The 6,656-nt window shown below is 35.9% G+C and overlaps 1 pseudogene; it reads right to left on the bottom strand.

Moving 5' to 3' along the window:
- Nucleotides 1–520: 520 nt before the first annotated feature.
- Nucleotides 521–631, bottom strand: LOC122916563 (annotated as a pseudogene).
- Between the last annotated feature and the right edge of the window lie 6,025 nt (nucleotides 632–6,656).

Below are 6,656 nucleotides of genomic sequence, written 5' to 3'. Positions count from 1 at the left end.
ACATGGATGGTAGAGTTATGCACAGAAAAATCATAACTCCTGTTGATGCAGTATCTGGAAATGTCTGATTTCTTTTTCTTCCCATGTTCTGTGTCATTGAACTGTTTCATGAGATATTCAAGTATTTTTAGTAAATTGGCCTCTCCTTTCTTTATTTATTTAAGTTAATGAAAGGAATTTTAAGTTAAAATTTAATTTTATATTAAAGATTTCAAAGAAACAGAAAATAATATAACAAAAGCCCATGTTGCTCCTTACACTGCACTATTCCATCTTGGATTCCCCTTTATTCTTATAGGCATACATATGTATATATAAAATCTATAAATATAACTTACATATAGAATCTAGAATTTAAAGTTGATTGTTTTTCCAAAGTATTCTCATGATTTGTTTTACAATATTCTGGTCTCTATTTTTTGGAAGTCTGTGATCAGTCTAATACTGGTTTTTAGATAAAATTTATTGACTTTCTTATCATTGCTGAGATTTTTCAGTCTCATTAGGATTCTAGATATTCATTATGTAATATCTCAGAATAGATATTAGAATTTGAGAGTTTGTTTGTAATCAGTTCTACTGATAAGAACAGATACTACACTTGATCTTAGCTGAAAAGCCAAGAAGTCATTCTAGAAAATTTCCAGCAATTACATCTTTCAAGTTTGCCTATGTCATTTTTTTCACATTTTCTCATTTTCTATATTTCCTTTCCACTTCTTTTTCTTTTTCAGTGCCTACATTTTTGTTTTCCAAAAGCATTATCTGTTTATTTTTCAAAATTTCCCATTGTTTCTTCCTCAGCATGTAGTTCTTTTTTTTTTTTTTTCCCCCAAAGGGTATCAGTTACCTTTGGAAGTTCTTTAATAGGTTTTCACATTTATATGTTATGCTCTTTCTGACTGCTGCTTTACCATTTGAGGATCTTAGAACTTTGATCCTGCAGTCTTTTGTGCATGACTCTTGATCATAGCAGATTATTTCCCCATATCTTTCATGATTTTGTGTTGTGAGCATACGTTTTTTGGGGGGGGGGTGGTTAAGAGACAAGCACCTGTTCAGAACTGAGTTCCTGAAATGGATCTCCTAAGAGATTAATGGTTGCTTCCTAAAACGCAGTCTGGTAATATTACCTACTTTTAACTAATCATTGTGTTAATTTACCATGTTTAGGATTCTAGATCTCCGTGGGTACCATGAAATCATTCCTAAAACTGATGGTTGCACAAGCTGTGGGATTATATATTTTAGGAGAAATTTTATTTTCCAATGAGACCACATGAGGACAGATAAGCTTCTTTATCTTCACCCTGTGATGGAGGATGAATTTTTTCTATTTCTCCATTTCTCTCTGGGAACAATCAACTTTGTACAGGCATCATAATTCCTCGTGCTTGTCTGCCTACCCCATACTTGTCACTGTCTACCCTTTCTTATCACTAAGACAAAACCCTCAAGTTACTAAGACATATACTTCCCTTCACACCAATTTGCAAAGCAGCCACAGAATAAGTTTTTATACTTATACATGTGACTTTCAGTCATTTCTTTAAGTATTGTTATTGTTATTTTCATTTTCTTATTAATGTATTATTAAAATAATGTATTACTTGCCGCAGGGGTACAGGTCTGTGAATCATCAGGCTTACACACTTCACAGCACTCACCATAGCACACACCCTCCCCTCCATACATTATTTTCATTCTGCTTATATTTTCTCTTTCATTCTTAAGATCTTAGCTATGCTTTCAACATTTGTATTATGTATTTCTCCAGCATTTTTTCATATGGCCTTCGTTCCCCATCATGCTAGTTTTTCATCTTGAGAGTATATGGGAAATAACATCAATATCAGGACCTAGCATGGAGTATCTTTAAATTTGCCTCTTCAAATTTTACCTAAGTAAACAATATTTTAGAAAGATAAAACTGTGTAACGAGTGCACTATTCTTTCAATACAGGAAAATAAATTAGTTGAATGCCTTTATTTATTTATTTACTTATTTCACAGACCTGACTCAATTCAGCGTTACCAACATCTAAAACTGCCTCTTCTCCTTTGGAAAGCTGAAACTACAAAGCTGGAGTGGGCATAATTTATGGCAAAACCAACAAACATCCTTCTGTGCAGGTGAGACTCTAGTTACAGCTTGGCTAACAACAGATGGTATTATTTTAACACAGAGAAATGCTGAGTGAGACACTGATTCTCTCTCAAGAGTAGTGACAGCCTGAGATTCTTGGCTTAAATGAGACCCTGATGATTAGAATTCATAAACCTGGACAGGAGAGAGACTCATCTACTGCCAAGTGCATAAAACACCTTTAATTACAGTCACATTGCTAAAGGTTAAATAAGCCCCATGTAACTAAAAATAAAGGGAAAAATAGATATTTTATTTCTAAAAATCTATTTGATTTTCACCATCTTTTGTCTCAATAGTATGAAAATCCTGGGGTAAAAAAATACAGAAATGAATAATAAAGAACGCATTGAAGTTGAAAAAAAAATGAAAGCAGATTTTAAGCACATTTATTTCTTTCAGTTAGTGCTATTGGCTCTACCTCTAAAATGTGCCCCAAATCTGGCTCTGTCTTTTTTTGTTTTGTTTTGTTTTGTTTTGTTTTGTTTTCCCAATTTATTTATTTTCAGAAAAACAGTATTCATTATTTTTTCACCACACCCAGTGCTCCATGCAAGCTGTGCCCTCTATAATACCCACCACCTGGTACCCCAACCTCCCACCCACCCGCCACTTCAAACCCCTCAGATTGTTTTTCAGAGTCCATAGTCTCTCATGGTTCATCTCCCCTTCCAATTTACCCAAAAGCACATACCCTCCCCAATGTCTTAATTCTCATTTCCTCTACTGATTTGATCCAAGACATGGCCATTTCTTACCAGTACCATTGCAATAACCTGGCAAGCCCCATTATATTCTCAACATATAATCTTTTTTCATTTTAATTTTCAAACATACACAAAATAGAAGAATATTAAAAAATCACCATGTATTCATCACAGCCCTCAACAATAATCAACGTTTTGACAATCTTGTTTCATCTACCCCATCTTTCCTTCCTCATTTCCCAGTCCTCCAGCAATTCTTTGAAACTTGAAGTCAGATCAAAGTACTTGTTTTCTAACAACTTTCCAAAGGCTTCCAAACTCAGAGAAAGGGGGAGAAGCCCTGGCCTTTTCAGCAGCTCACATTCCTTACATAACCTTCTATTACCGACACCATTTCACAACTTCCTTCCTCTTTCAGCTCTGGCCAGGGGGCCCCCTTGCTGTGGCTGGAAAAATGCAGCCTGCTCACACCTTCGAGATCTGCATTTGTTGTTCACTCTGCTTAAAACTCTATCTCTTCTCCCACTTCCCACCCCCTATACAAAGTTTTTGCAAAAGTGTAACTTTTAGGTGAGAAGTTTTCTACGCATTCCATTTAAAATTTTTAATCTACCCTAAACCACCCACCAGCATACCTTATCATCTTATTCCCTCCCCCTGCCACCTTTGCCTGCTTTATTTTTCATCACAGCACTACTTTGTTTACTAATGCAGCTTTTATGTAGATACATATCTAGCTTGGTATATTAGTGGAACTTCATATACGCTTTTTGAAAATTAACATTGACTATCTGTTGCAAAGTCTTGAGTGAAGCTAAAATGCTAAGCATGTTTTAATCACTGGCATAACCTGCTATTTTTATATATTTTTTAAAAACTATTTAAACATGCAGCTGTGTTGTAGCCTAGGAGGTAAGTCAAGCCTTCCCTGTGCCTGTCAGCCATGCCACTGACAGCACTAGAAGCCTTGAGAGAAACCAACTTCTTAGGAGTATGGTATTTTGTTCCAATTAATATTGCCAAAATCTATGATGGGAGGAAAGTCTGATATAATGGTAAATATTTAAGAATTAGGTCTCTGAAGGAGAATAACAGATAAGATTAAAACAAGTTAATTACATAATTTTCGTGTTTTGTTTTTAAAGATTATTTATTTATTTGAGAGAGAAAGAGAGAGGAAGAGAGAAAGAGAACACATAAGGAGGGGCAGGGGAAGAGAGAGAGGGAGAGAATCCTCAATCAATCTCAATTTTGAGAGAATCCTCTAAACTCCCTCTGAGCATGGAGCCTGACACTGGCTTGATCCCAGGACCTTGAGATTATGACCTGAGCCTAAATCAAGAATCAGATACTTAGCTAACTGAGCCATCCAGGTGCCCGAAAACAAGTTCATTTCAAAAGCATATACATATACTACCACCCTAGCCAGTTTAAGCCACCAATGTGAAGTCCAAGAAAATGGATTTGGGAAGAGATGTAGAGCAGTATACCATTTTTGAATGTTTCTACTATATGTATATGACAGATTCAAGAAACCTCAAAAATCTAGAAGAGGTATCAGTAAGACATGGGCTGTGGGCCAAATTTGGATTGTCATTTATTTATTTATTTTCTTTTTTTAAAGATTTTATTTATTTATTTGACAGAGAGAAATCACAAGTAGATGGAGAGGCAGGCAGAGAGAGAGAGGGGAAGCAGGCTCCCTGCTGAGCAGAGAGCCTGATGCGGGACTCGATCCCAGGACCCTGAGATCATGACCTGAGCCGAAGGCAGCGGCTTAACCCACTGAGCCACCCAGGCGCCTCTGTCATTTATTTTTGTAAAGAAAGTTTTCTTGGACACTGCCGCATCCATTCAGTCATGTATTGCCTATGTGAAAACTTTCATGCTACAAAGATAGAATTGAACAGTTGTGACAGAGACTACATAACACACAAAACCCAAAATATTTGCTATCTGGCCCTTTACTGAAAACATTTGCTCCCACTGGCCTAGACTAAATGTTAAATGTGTTCAAATGACAAAAAGAAAGCCATAATGACTCAAGAATGGTAGATGATAATTAGATGAGAAAAGAGATGAATTCTGAAGGGTAAATGGGAAGGGTAAATGGACACCTTGTAGGCAATGAGTTTCAGTTTCTCTTAGTATAATCAACAGTGACTGAAAGGTTTTTAGCTTGACTATCACCTAATCTGATTTGCATTTTCCTGGCTGTGTGGGAAGGGTACAGTGCAGGGCAAGCATGACGTTAAGGACACTCCTTAAGAAGGCTGTTGACCATGTAAGAGTGACTTGGAGTAAAGCTGTTTAAGTAGAATAGGCAAGAATTGATCAGATTCAAGATACATTTGTGTATATTGCAAAAGTTAATTTAAAAGTTTGTTTTTGTTTTTTTTTTTAGCTTTTGCCCTATATTAACCTACATTGTAGAAATCAGGCCTTGCCATTGTTTTCCATCCATATAACCCAAACCTCATCTGGCCCTGCTTAAGTACTTGGCAAATTCTTCCCCACAATACCCCTTCTCAGGCTTATTACTGGCAAAACCCAACAATAGGAATTATTTGTGTGGAATACAAATATGTAACTGAGGTTACATTTCAGAGGAAAATCCCCAGCCGGCCTTTTGGGCTACTGGATAATAGAGGAGAAGAAAATGCTCTGTTTAGTTTTCATATTACTGTAATTATAATGCAAATTTTTTGGAGACAACTCTAATTCCTTGAAGGAAAAATCAGAGAATATGTAACATACACATTTTTCTCTTTCCCCTATAAAGAGTTAGCTTGTTATGATTCTGGTTTTGTGGCCCATTTCTTAACCCTAACTCCCACTGTTCAACCACAACAACTGAATTCCTTTATACGGACAGTGAACACTTTACTCAGAGAGTTACAAGTGGAGTGAATTTTAGTGGTCCAGGAGGCTCCAGGGCCTCCTCTCCTCTGTATCTTCTCTTGTGGGCTATTGCTGATCAATGATCTACACCATCCACTATGACACAGTATTGATCAAGATCCTAGGTAAGCATGGTTAATTAAGTGTTGGAGAGACCTAGGTTTGATTTCTAGATCTGGTGCTTTCTAGTTGCATAACCTTGTTGCACTGCCATTTCCTTACATCTCACTTCAAGGGTTTGTCATATTCATTAAATAAAATATAAGTGTCATAGTACAAGATAAACAATAGATGTTTTCATATTTGTTTTTTAAGTAAAAGATATGGCAGAATCAGAGATTTCATAAATGCTATATAGAAAGTACAGTCAGGCTAACTATCTTCATAAAAATAAAGAATATAAATTATTTTGAGATAAAAGGGAAAAAGCTAAAATGATATATTTGGGGAGTGGGAAGAAGTTCAGTTTTCCCTTTAATAATGTCTCCTGGCTATCATCCCCATTGCTGCTCTACTCTACAATTTTCCATTCCATCTGTTTTCAACAAAATCCCACCAAGGGAAATTGCCCATAGCTTTACTCAGCAGTGAAGATACTGGGTTCTTCTAGACCTGCCTGATCTAAGAAGATAACTACTAAGCCACATGTGGCAACTGAGCACTTGAAATATGGCTACAGCAACTGAAAGTCTTAATATTTTTTAAACAGTTTTATTCAAGTTTGATCGGTATACAAAGAATTACATAAAAATATTTATTGTGTACAATAACTGTTGAGTTTGGACGTATGCAAGTGGAAAGTTTGTTTTAATTTTATTTAGTTTCAATTATTTTAAAAATAACTTTAAAAACTGATACTCAGTTCAGTAATTGGAAAACTTTAAGCAGAGAACGACTTGGGT

Source organism: Neovison vison, chromosome 8, assembly GCF_020171115.1.
Source record: "Neovison vison isolate M4711 chromosome 8, ASM_NN_V1, whole genome shotgun sequence".
Classification (NCBI taxonomy): Eukaryota; Metazoa; Chordata; class Mammalia; order Carnivora; family Mustelidae; genus Neogale; species Neogale vison.
Note: the sequence above shows the minus strand (reverse complement) of the source record. Positions and strands in the feature narration are given on the sequence as shown.